The sequence below is a fragment of the Lissotriton helveticus genome, chromosome 2_1 (genome assembly GCF_964261635.1).
Source record: "Lissotriton helveticus chromosome 2_1, aLisHel1.1, whole genome shotgun sequence".
NCBI classification, from domain to species: Eukaryota; Metazoa; Chordata; class Amphibia; order Caudata; family Salamandridae; genus Lissotriton; species Lissotriton helveticus.
This window is the reverse complement of record NC_136059.1, coordinates 491,967,871-491,980,800: the sequence shown is the minus strand read 5'-3', so window position 1 is coordinate 491,980,800 and position 12,930 is coordinate 491,967,871.

Below are 12,930 nucleotides of genomic sequence, written 5' to 3'. Positions count from 1 at the left end.
ATATGCTTCTTAATCTTCCCCATACAGCACTATATCTATATTAAATGAATCATTACTCACCTTTAAAAATGCTTTTGAAGATTTAGAACAGTGTCAGTCACACACACCAGATTTTCTTAAGCAGAATCTCTGAAATTCACCTCAAACACTGCAACCAATAATGGCCCTGATTCCCTGTAATTCTTCACACATATTCCTGGACTTAACCAATCAAAATTCTTCCCACACTATTTCAAAACCAAACTGACATTTTAATTGGTTCTACATTTCAACACTTTCAAACTCACATAATATTCACCCATCCCCCCAGTGCTCATTCAGCCTGTTACCATGGTAACTCCCACCTAACTCAGCACACAGGTGAAAAGTTCATCATACTATGTTGTAAATGAATCCAGCAAGGGTGTTTGAGCTCTCAATAACTAGCTAATCATGTGCAATGTTTCTTTCAATGACTTTTTCTCAACCATTAGAATTACGTCTTTCAAAAAACAAAAGCAATGCCCCTAATTTTCAATGGAGAATTAAAAGAAAGCACCAATCATTTCTTCTTTTTCAAGTGCACTGAATCTCAACCACTTTTCTTTCATAACTCCTACTTTCAAACTGCCATTTCATTTCCACAGCCCATCTGAGTACAACCACATCTACCTTCAAGATGCCAAAAGTCTGGATTGTAGGTCATAGCTTTGTTCACTGGAGTGTAAAGTATGCAGCAAACAGAGTTATTCCCAACCTTGATTTACCAAATGTGGATATTATGTGGATTGGACAGAGAGGATTGAGATGTAACCAATTGATACCATTGGTAAAATCCTTTATGCATCTACCACACCCTGACCTCATAATTGTGCACTGTGATGCAAATGACCTGGGCACTTTGACTGGGGTAGGTCTGGAAATGCTTTTAAAGGACATCTTTGGGCAATTGATGTCACTTTTTCCAAAAACTGCCTTGGTATATTCTAATATATGCCAAAGGCAAAAATGGAACTGGTCCAGCCAATTTTGTCCACAGATTGAGAAAGCAAGGAAACATGTGAATAAATCTGTTTCTGCTTTCCTCAGAGACTATGTTATGGGTTCCATATACCACAACAACTTGCGTTACAACATGCAAGGCATCTATAGGAGAGATGGTGTACATTTTACAGATGAGGGGAATAGAGTCTTCCTCTTGAATTTTAGACTCTGCATCGGTACCTACTTGTAGGTACAAAAAACACCCACATAACACAACAGCTCTTTTCAGAGCTACCCTACCTCTAAGTACTCTAAATTATTTTTTTACTCTAATTTTTTACACTGTTTTTCCCCGTGGTGCGCACAGGGTACGCGTACCGGGAAGCGTACATGGGAACGCACCCAGCGCTTACCCCGCAAATATTTCAACAAAAAAGTTTTTGTTTTTTTGCCCTTCAGGGCCCTTCTAGGCCCCCCTCAGAAAAACTAGCGGGTCAGGGGGTATCTACCCTGCCCCCTTTTAATCATTTCCCCCTTTTTTTTCACCTCTTGTGTCTCGATTCTACCGAGACACAAGATGGCGGACTCTCCGGACTGTTTAGAATGTTGACAGACACCCGAGAGCCAATCAGCTTTCCGCTCGCACACTCCTGTGGCGCGCCCGGTGCGCTCCCCGGTACGCTCCCCGGTACGCGTACCGGTAAGCGCGCATATAGATATATATGTGTTTTTGAAGTTAATTTTCGTAAAAACCAATGGAGCAATTTTCACCAAATATTGAAAAGGCACTTCTGCGTACCAGTCCCTACAATTTTGCAAAGTATGGTGTAATTCCGTTCAGCGGTTCCGGCTGTAGCCTTGTCTATTCGTCCTATGGAAATTTACATGGGGAAAACACGTTTTGGGACCCCCTTTTTTCTCGGCCCCCGCATGACGAATCCCCCGCAAATTCCTCAACCGGCGCCAAAGTTATTCCCAATAGCATGTTGCGGATTTCCTATGATAGCTAGGTCCTAACTATAACTACCTACTGGCAGCATGGTGGTCCAAACACGTGGCACACTCTTACTGCTAGTGGATGGTGCCAGCACTGGAGGTAGACCGTTCCTCCAAATTGTATTTGCACAAACAAAATTTAAACACTGTACTCCAGGAACTTAAAGTAAAGCCAGTTTTAAGGTCGAGCTTATGACAAACACCAACACGTTATACACTGTGTTTGTGAGCAGTGGGAGGTTGGGCACCAGCGGAGGGCTATCTGCAGGGCCAGACCAAATGCCATGCCCTGCTCAGAGTCCTAACCCCATGCCAAATGGGGTAGGGCAGCTACAGGGCAGTGGATACAGCGCTGGGTTCGGCAACCAGGCACTGCACCCATCCCCACACCACACACAGTTGTGGACATCTTACTTTACCTTAAAAAAGCCAGAGACTTTCACTGAAAAAAATAATAGTTAAGGTGGAAATATTGCAAAAAAACTTTGAAATTCACTGACATTTTATTTTTTAAAAGGACTTCATAGTTAAGTGAAAAAGAGAGTTAAAACATCCTGTTTAAAAAAAATATGACCACTGTACTTCACCAGTTGAAGTTATCTTAAGTCTATAGCTTTGCCCTAAAAAGAACTGAGGGGCATATTATCAAGACAGACGATAAAATTATCGTGTTTTAGCGGCATAAAACTGCAGCCAAAACGGTGATAATGGGCTTGATAATATGCTCTATGGAATTCCAATTGAATCCCATGTTAGATGTCCTTCACATTTAACATGGGTTTCAATTGGTATTCTATAGAGCATATTATTAAGCCTATTATCGCCGTTTTAGCGCCAGTTTTCTGCCGCTAAAACTGCAATAATTTTATCGCCTGTCTTAATAATATTCTCCCAAAACTCATGCCCTTGTCTTGCCTTGCCATGCTAATTATCCCACATATTACATCACTTATGACATGTTCTATGATATCATTGATAACATCACTGAAGAATCTGAAATGACATAATTGATGACAACACTGTGTATGGCGGGGGTGCGAGCTATAGTTATTTTAGGGCATGAGTTACAGTTACACCTCAACTGGTGAATTTCACTGTTTTTGTTCATTTAAAATGATATGTTTTAACTACGAGTGGGCAGCAAACTCTGCTTTGCTGGTGGAGTTTGCAGAGTTTTACCACTCTGCATTCCAAGTGGAGCATGGAGTTCAGCAAAAGAAAACTCTGCCTGTCACTGCTAGAGCACTACTGCGTACCAGTCCCTACAATTTTGCAAAGTTTGGTGTAATTTCGTTCAGCGGTTAGGGCTGTAGCCTTGTCTATTCGTCCTATGGAAATTTACATGGGGATGTAGCCTTGTCTATTCGTCCTATGGAAATTTACATGGGGAAAACACGTTTTGGGACCCCCTTTTTTCTCGGCCCCCGCATGACGAATCCCCCCGCAAATTCCTCAACCGGCGCCAAAGTTATTCCCAATAGCATGTTGCGGATTTCCTATGATAGCTAGGTCCTAACTATAACTACCTACTGGCAGCATGGTGGTCCAAACACGTGGCACACTCTTACTGCTAGTGGATGGTGCCAGCACTGGAGGTAGACCGTTCCTCCAAATTGTATTTGCACAAACAAAATTTAAACACTGTACTCCAGGAACTTAAAGTAAAGCCAGTTTTAAGGTCGAGCTTATGACAAACACCAACACGTTATACACTGTGTTTGTGAGCAGTGGGAGGTTGGGCACCAGCGGAGGGCTATCTGCAGGGCCAGACCAAATGCCATGCCCTGCTCAGAGTCCTAACCCCATGCCAAATGGGGTAGGGCAGCTACAGGGCAGTGGATACAGCGCTGGGTTCGGCAACCAGGCACTGCACCCATCCCCACACCACACACAGTTGTGGACATCGTACTTTACCTTAAAAAAGCCAGAGACTTTCACTGAAAAAAATAATAGTTAAGGTGGAAATATTGCAAAAAAACTTTGAAATTCACTGACATTTTATTTTTTAAAAGGACTTCATAGTTAAGTGAAAAAGAGAGTTAAAACATCCTGTTTAAAAAAAATATGACCACTGTACTTCACCAGTTGAAGTTATCTTAAGTCTATAGCTTTGCCCTAAAAAGAACTGAGGGGCATATTATCAAGACAGACGATAAAATTATCGTGTTTTAGCGGCAGAAAACTGCAGCCAAAACGGTGATAATGGGCTTGATAATATGCTCTATGGAATTCCAATTGAATCCCATGTTAGATGTCCTTCACATTTAACATGGGTTTCAATTGGTATTCTATAGAGCATATTATTAAGCCTATTATCGCCGTTTTAGCGCCAGTTTTCTGCCGCTAAAACTGCAATAATTTTATCGCCTGTCTTGATAATATTCTCCCAAAACTCATGCCCTTGTCTTGCCTTGCCATGCTAATTATCCCACATATTACATCACTTATGACATGTTCTATGATATCATTGATAACATCACTGAAGAATCTGAAATGACATAATTGATGACAACACTGTGTATGGCGGGGGTGCGAGCTATAGTTATTTTAGGGCATGAGTTACAGTTACACCTCAACTGGTGAATTTCACTGTTTTTGTTCATTTAAAATGATATGTTTTAACTACGAGTGGGCAGCAAACTCTGCTTTGCTGGTGGAGTTTGCAGAGTTTTACCACTCTGCATTCCAAGTGGAGCATGGAGTTCAGCAAAAGAAAACTCTGCCTGTCACTGCTAGAGCACATAAGGAAACCTTTACCGGCTCCAGGAGGGGTCGCAGCACGCAGCCCCTACCTTCAAGTACCTACAGTGCCGCTGGGTTCCTGACGTTGTGGTCGCCCCCGCCGTCGTGCAGCACCATCGCACGGCCGCGGAGCGGACCACAACTCCCAGCTTGCCCGGCTGAAATCACCGCCCACTTCCTGCACACAGCGCCAGGAGGCACACAAACGGAGACGGCTCCCGGAGTGGAGCGGGGGACATAAGGAAACCTTTACCGGCTCCAGGAGGGGTCGCAGCACGCAGCCCCTACCTTCAAGTACATACAGCGCCGCTGGGTTCCTGATGTTGTGGTCGCCCCCGCCGTCGTGCAGCACCATCGCACGGCCGCGGAGCGGAGCGGACCACAACTCCCAACTTGCCCGGCTGAAATCACCGCCCACTTCCTGCACACAGCGCCAGGAGGCGCACAAAAGGAGACGGCTCCCGGAGTGGAGCGGGGGACATAAGGAAACCTTTACCGGCTCCAGGAGGGGTCGCAGCACGCAGCCCCTACCTTCAAGTACCTACAGCGCCGCTGGGTTCCTGACGTTGTGGTCGCCCCTGCCGTCGTGCAGCACCATCGCACGGCCGCGGAGCGGAGCGGACCACAACTCCCAGCTTGCCCGGCTGAAATCACCGCCCACTTCCTGCACACAGCGCCAGGAGGCGCACAAAAGGAGACGGCTCCCGGAGTGGAGCGGGGGACATAAGGAAACCTTTACCGGCTCCAGGAGGGGTCGCAGCACGCAGCCCCTACCTTCAAGTACCTACAGCGCCGCTGGGTTCCTCACATTGTGGTTGCCCCCGCCGTCGTGCAGCACCATCGCACGGCCGCGGAGCGGACCACAACTCCCAGCTTGCCCGGCTGAAATCACCGCCCACTTCCTGCACACAGCGCCAGGAGGCGCACAAAAGGAGACAGCCCCCTCTGCGTCGCGGCCGCGCGCGGGCGGCGCCGGGCGGAGCCCGGGCAGAGGGCGGGCCGTCTAAGGCCGTCCAAGGACGACCAGGGACGGGACGGGCCATATCACTTTCATTATGGGTAAGCGCAAACTTGTGTCATCGGCGGCAGGCGAAGCAAAAGCTAAGGTGCCTAAGTATACCACTAGTATCATTACGTACTTAACAACAAAAGTGGGTGAACTATCAACACAGATTGCAGAGTCAGAGCGTGAGCTGTGGCATTGCAACTATCCCAGTGGCCGCTAACACATCTAATACTTCCACTATCAACTGTATCCCGCTGGAACCTAGGGTCATCATTGAGTCTTGTAGACCCATCTTGCCACAATCTCCTACAGTTCTTCCATTCCCGGTTCTGCCTGAAACAGTGATACCATCATTCCCTGTGGCCTCGGGGGATTTAGGAAGTACAGACCAGCCTGGGGCTCAACGTCCAATTTACGTCACTGAGGTGGGCATCTCATCTTTATTAGAAAAACTTTTTACAGAAATACTTGAAGCCGCATTAATCCAGATTGCCTCTGACATCACTGAGACTCTGAAGGATTGTGTCAAGGGACTTGTGGCAAAATGTGACCGCATCAATGATGTCCTTAATACCCGGGCCCCTTTCTCTTTTACACCTATGGTGCCATGTCCTACAGTTGTGCAGGTCTCTGCCCCTAAGGCTGATGGTCCTTCTACAAATAGATCCACCGTCACTTCTAAAGTGGCCATTGATAATCCTGTTCTAAAAAAAGGGAAAGTGGATAATGGGATATATATTCCCACGACGGAGGCTGCTCCCAGTGTAAATCCTACTGTAAGGCCTAGAGGCCCGCAGGGGGGTTTGGCGGGAAGGGTACCCCCAGTGAATCTACCTCTGGATGCAACACCATTTGTAGCAATTCTGGTTAACGTGCCTAAACTTGCAGATGGGGTGGTAGAACATCATGATACTCTTCTTAAGCATGTTAAAAAATGGTGTAATGCGAACTGCACGGGAGAAAGTAACATCGCAGACAATATTGTAACAGGTAGAAGGGTTAACTGGGTGGGCACAAGTAAGAAAGAGGTAGTTGGAGATTGTGTACTTGTTAATTTTAAATCTAGAAATGTCGCCGGTAGACAAAGGTGTTCGAGCAATGCCCCTTGGCTTTTTCCATCCTCGAGTCTATAGGCCAGGTGAGGGTGAGAATAACATGCCACATCTTACTGAAAATGCTTGGGCTGAAGACAAACGTATTTCGCCTCTGTTTGTTAACGAATGGGTGACAAAGCCACCTAGGGGCGGTGGCTTAGATAATTCTGTAAGGAACTTTCCTTCTAACAACCTACCATTGTCAAATAGGTTCACGGCTCTAGCTGATCAAATAGAGATTGACTGACTAGAGCCTGAGCATGAAAGCCCGATTGTCCCAAGCTTGGACAATGCAGTGATTGTTACATCATGTAATACTGTTAGTACTGCCATAAATGACCCTTTAGAATCGGGCAGGGGGAACATCAGGTTACTATCTTGGAACATTGCGGGCCTACGGGCAAAACAGGAGGACCCGATTTGGATACAAAAGCTGAAGGAACATGATATAGTTGCCTTACAGGAAACTTGGTCAAAAGAAAATGGTTTTTGGGTGGATGGCTATACTTCATTCTTTGTTAACGCGCAGAGTTCCACGGCGGGAAGGGATAGAGGGGGTCTGCTACTTCTAGTGTCAGTTACAGTAGCATCGGAAATATTAGTGAGCAACCCAGTAAACCTTTGGGGGCTTGGGTAAAGTATAGTAAGAATGGGTAATGTAGCCTCCAAAGGAGTTTGTTATAAACAATAAATTAGTAAGTTTTAGCTTAGTTACAGGTAACTTAGTCAGCCTGAATAAAATTAATTCGTTAATAATTCTATGGACAAATACAGACCAACTAAACAAAACAAGATGCAACAATGACACAATACACTCTTGAACAAACACTATTAAGCATGTGTATAGGCAAAAAAATAGACTTTATCAAATTTAGTCATCAAGGGAAAAATACAATACAGAGAAAATATGTACAACAGGAATACAGGATGAAAATCTGAAATCAATCAAGGTCACTGTAAAGCCTGTGGAACACCTATCCAAAAGGATGTAGTCAATTTTCTTTGGATAAGGTTGGGAGTCGACGTTTCGGTCTTTATGGGTAACTCTCTAAGACCATCATCAGGACGGAGGTAAATTAATATTGTAACTCCCTTTAAGCGGAGAGAGGCCTCTCTGCCTAGGTTAGGAAAGTATGGTGCTTTTTGCCCAAAAGAGTGTTTCTCTATTACTTCAAGAGCTCTTATGAATGAAGGGGTTATTGATCTTGTGGACCGCCCAGCTTTTGGGAAATATTTGGAAAGTCCCACAGTCGTTATCAATCGACGATCTGTTCTCTTGTCGAACGCTTGCCTCTTGGCTGAATTCAATGGAGTGCTCGGGAGGGAATAATCTGTCTGAGTCTTGATCATTCACTGAACGCGGGAAGTATCAGCCGTCACTCTGCGCGCAGAGTGACGGCTGATACTTCCCGCGTTCAGTGAATGATCAAGACTCAGACAGATTATTCCCTCCCGAGCACTCCATTGAATTCAGCCAAGAGGCAAGCGTTCGACAAGAGAACAGATCGTCGATTGATAACGACTGTGGGACTTTCCAAATATTTCCCAAAAGCTGGGCGGTCCACAAGATCAATAACCCCTTCATTCATAAGAGCTCTTGAAGTAATAGAGAAACACTCTTTTGGGCAAAAAGCACCATACTTTCCTAACCTAGGCAGAGAGGCCTCTCTCCGCTTAAAGGGAGTTACAATATTAATTTACCTCCGTCCTGATGATGGTCTTAGAGAGTTACCCATAAAGACCGAAACGTCGACTCCCAACCTTATCCAAAGAAAATTGACTACATCCTTTTGGATAGGTGTTCCACAGGCTTTACAGTGACCTTGATTGATTTCAGATTTTCATCCTGTATTCCTGTTGTACATATTTTCTCTGTATTGTATTTTTCCCTTGATGACTAAATTTGATAAAGTCTATTTTTTTGCCTATACACATGCTTAATAGTGTTTGTTCAAGAGTGTATTGTGTCATTGTTGCATCTTGTTTTGTTTAGTTGGTCTGTATTTGTCCATAGAATTATTAACGAATTAATTTTATTCAGGCTGACTAAGTTACCTGTAACTAAGCTAAAACTTACTAATTTATTGTTTATAACAAACTCCTTTGGAGGCTACATTACCCATTCTTAGTTACAGTAGCAGGCACTGTCAAGGAAATCCCCGTTTCCTCATACTATTTTCAGCTGGTGGAAATTCTTTTGGCAGATAAGAACAAGATTGTGTTAATAAACTGCTATTACTCCATGCAGGGGGGCCCCCCTAATTTTGTTTTAGAAGGTTTATCTTCTTTTTTAACCAATTATATGTCAAAACAAACCACTTTTGTTCAACTAATTATGATGGGTGATTTTAATGTTCATTTGTGCGGGTTACATTGCCAGATTGTAGATGATACCGGTCCAGATCGCACATCTTTGCCACATTTTGAGCATAGTCCCAAGGGGGTGGCAATGGAAAACTTGTTATCATTTAATGATTTGTTTGAACCAGGGTTTTCAGACTTAAAAAAGCGTGTGGTCACGTATAATGCAAGGGGAAGTGAATCGATCATTGATTACTTTTTTATGTCCACGGGGCTCTTACGCCATGTTTTGTTCTATAATGCTATTGTAAGCGGGTTCAGCGACCATAACCCGGTGCTGTTAGTTTTGGACGCTTTCTCTGGCTTGAGCAAAGGGGCCTTGAGGGTCACCTCTATAAGGGATGTAAGGAATAGAGACCAGGGAAGGCGCCTTAAATGGTGTAAAGTTTGCCCTGAGGACTTTCTTGGTCTAATTGAGCAAAATATGGTTGTAGAACTTGAGAAATGTAGGGACTTAGAGAGGGGGGGAAGGAGGTAGTTAGTGCCTTTGAGGCAATTTGTGCCAAAGTAGAAAAAGAGCTTACAGCTAGACCAAGGAGGGGCCCTGTTCCAGCTTTTGGTTGGTTCGATCATACATGCTCCAAGGCACACTCGGCTCTGCTGAAAGCTCTTAAACAATCCCCTAGAGATAGGTCATTGGTGGCACAATTGAGAAAAGAATACGCTATGGTGGTCAAGTCGCGTAAAAAGGCCATCAAAGAGGAAGCCTGGGACTCTTTAATGGATTCCACCACCCTTAAACAAAGTTCCAAATTCTGGTCCATAATTAATAACCCCTTATTTGCTCAATCAAATAACATGGATCTTGAAATAAATATCCCTGAAGCAGAGTGGATTAGACATTTCTCTAATATATATGGTCAAATGAAATAGTTGAGGCATTTGCAATGCCTTGTTCCCCAACTTCTCCTCTTAAGATAAAATGTAGTAGATCTGAAGTAGAGGTTGCGATATTAGGCTCTGCTGTTGATAAAGCTCCCGGCCCAGACGGGGTCCCTTTGGATCTCTACAAACTAAACCCAGGGTTGTGGGCAGAGATCTTAGCCAATGTTTTTAACTGTGTGCTTGAGGGGGGTTTGCCAAAAACCTGGGCATGTTCAATCATAGTCCCAATTTTTAAAAAGGGCCAAAGAAACGACCCCAAGTGCTTCCGACCTATATCTTTATTGGATTCTTCCATGAAGGTCCTGGGCAAAGTTTTGCTAGCAAGAATTAACAGTTGGTCTCTAGATAAGGATATTTTAACAGATGCCCAGTATGGGTTTCGTTCAGGCAGAGGAACAGAGGACCAATGCTTAAATCTTCATTTGATAATTTCAAAATACACAACGGCAAAAAAGGGGCCAATTTTTGTTGTCTTTATGGACCTGTCCACGGCCTTTGATTTGGTCAATAGAGCCCGGCTGTGGACCATGTTGTTAAAATTGGGACTTGATCCTCCCCTTGTGCACTTTTTGGCAGAACTCCACAAGGATTTAAAAGCATCAATTAGAATGGACCAAGAAGGCAATCGTACAGCTTGGTTCAAATCGAGCAGGGGCGTGCGGCAGGGCTGCATTCTTGCTCCCATGCTGTTCACTCTTTATATAAATTCATTAGAGAAGAATATTTTAACTGCTACCTTGGACACACCGCGTGCAGGGGATACTCGCATCCCTGTTCTCCTGTACGCGGATGGCGCTGCTTTGATTGCTCGGACCCATTTCAGGTTTGCAAAGACTTTTAAATGCTTTTAGTGATTTTATGTCTTCACTTGACTTAGTGGTAAACAATTCTAAATCTCACATTATGGCATTTGGGGCTGTTAAAAATAACACCAAACAGTTCTATTGTAATGGTGATGTGATCACTAATGTCAAAATATTTACTTACCTTGGTGTAATCTATGATACCAAGGGTAGCTGGGCTCCTCAAATTACAGCCAAAACTAAAGCAGTTAGGAGCTCGGCAAATGCAATTTTAAGTTTTTCTAGGAGACTGGGTGGGAAGCCGACTGGTGCCTTATTAAGCTTGTGTAGGGCAAAATCTGTGGCAATAGCCAGGTATGGCTCAGGCCTGTGGGGCTATGTGAATTGTGAATCTATTCAAAGGGAAGAAAATAAGTTTCTTCTATCTATACTAGGGCTACCCCAATCAACAGCTACGTTTTCAGTTCACCAGGAGCTTGGTTTAGGGTATATCACTGATATCCTTCAAATGGCACCTATTTTGTTATGGATTAGGACTTGGACCAATAACAACCTAGGTTTAAATCATAAAATACTGGGGGACTGTCTAAAATTGGACAAATCTAAAAATATTGCTTGGCTATCATACATCTATAAGTGTTCCTTGGACCTTGGTCGTCCTGAGATTTTTTTTGCCCCTCAGGGTCTAAGGAAATCTGATTTAGATTGGGTCAAGCTCAACTTTTCCAAATTGAAAATCGTGGAGAGGGAGGAACGCCAACTTACAAAACCCACGGTTAGAGCCCATTTTTTGACCATTACCTGCCTTGCTATACAACCGTACCTCGCCATTGTTAACATCCCTTTTCATAGGTGGCTTCTGGTAAAATTCCGGTTTAACCAGATCTATACGGTTCTTTGTGATAGTCAAGGTTGGTATAAGCAGGAGGATGCACCTGTGTGTAGTTGCGACAACTTTTCACCGCAAGATAATATGCACCTTATGCTGTTCTGTCATTTCTATATTGCGCCCAGACAGAAATACCTGGTACCTTTATTAAAGGACAAAGCCTTCCACCAGGCAAAACCAGCCCTCCTGTATCTCCAAATGTTGGATTCAGCTTTGGTCATGTTTAGCGTGGCCAACTATCTTGTTGCTGCTGTTAGGATCAGGAGGAGACGTCTTAAAATGTAATATTGGGGTTCTGCACTGAAGGTTGAAATGTATTCTTTGTACCTGTAAATTTTAGCTTAATATTTTTTTTAAATTTTTTTTTAACTGTTTTTAAACTGTGTATATATAAATTGTTATTGATGTATGTAACCTCTCATGAATTTGTATTGTCCATTTTTAAATTTCTTGTAGAATGCTTTTATGATTTTTAACTAAATCGAATAAAGTGGTTTTGACTTGACTTGACTTGCTAGAGCAGAGCTATACCCATGTCCTCGCTATTGACCCCTAGTTATTACCCTATTTAATGGTAGTCAGTGATTCCTGCGCCCGTATTAGTTTTTTCCTCTGCATGGCTCACCAGTGACTCCCATGGCTGGTACTTCCTTATTTGCATGATGCCAGTTAAAACAATCAACACATGCTGTAGAGAATCTAGAAAAAGGCAACATCCATTGCAAGTGTTTGAGAAACCTGGCTGGATTTATATCCTACATGCTATGAAAATTAATAAAAGCCCTCAACCATCTTAAATGTCTCGTAACCTGGTGGAAATTCCTGTGTGTTTTGTCTTATCTGTGCAGAAAGCATGCAACAGTATATACGTAGCAGCCTACTTTGGTGTTTGGGAGGAAGTTCATTGGATTTCTTAGGATTATTTTATACTCTACTGCACACCAATTGGGATCAAAGAGTCCCGAACCACAAACATCCGGAGTACCCCACTGTGCAAGGACCTGAGCGGGCTTTGGGATCTGGAGATCCAAGGTGAAGGTTGAACGACAATCAGCTTGAGCTGCACGATGGAATTCCGAACAATTAATCAGACTGTGGGGAGTCTGGTACTTTTAACAAGTTAGTCTTGTGCACTGGACCTTCAGGATGGCACAAAGAGTGAATGCTGCTAGGGGCTTCACTGTAGAGACT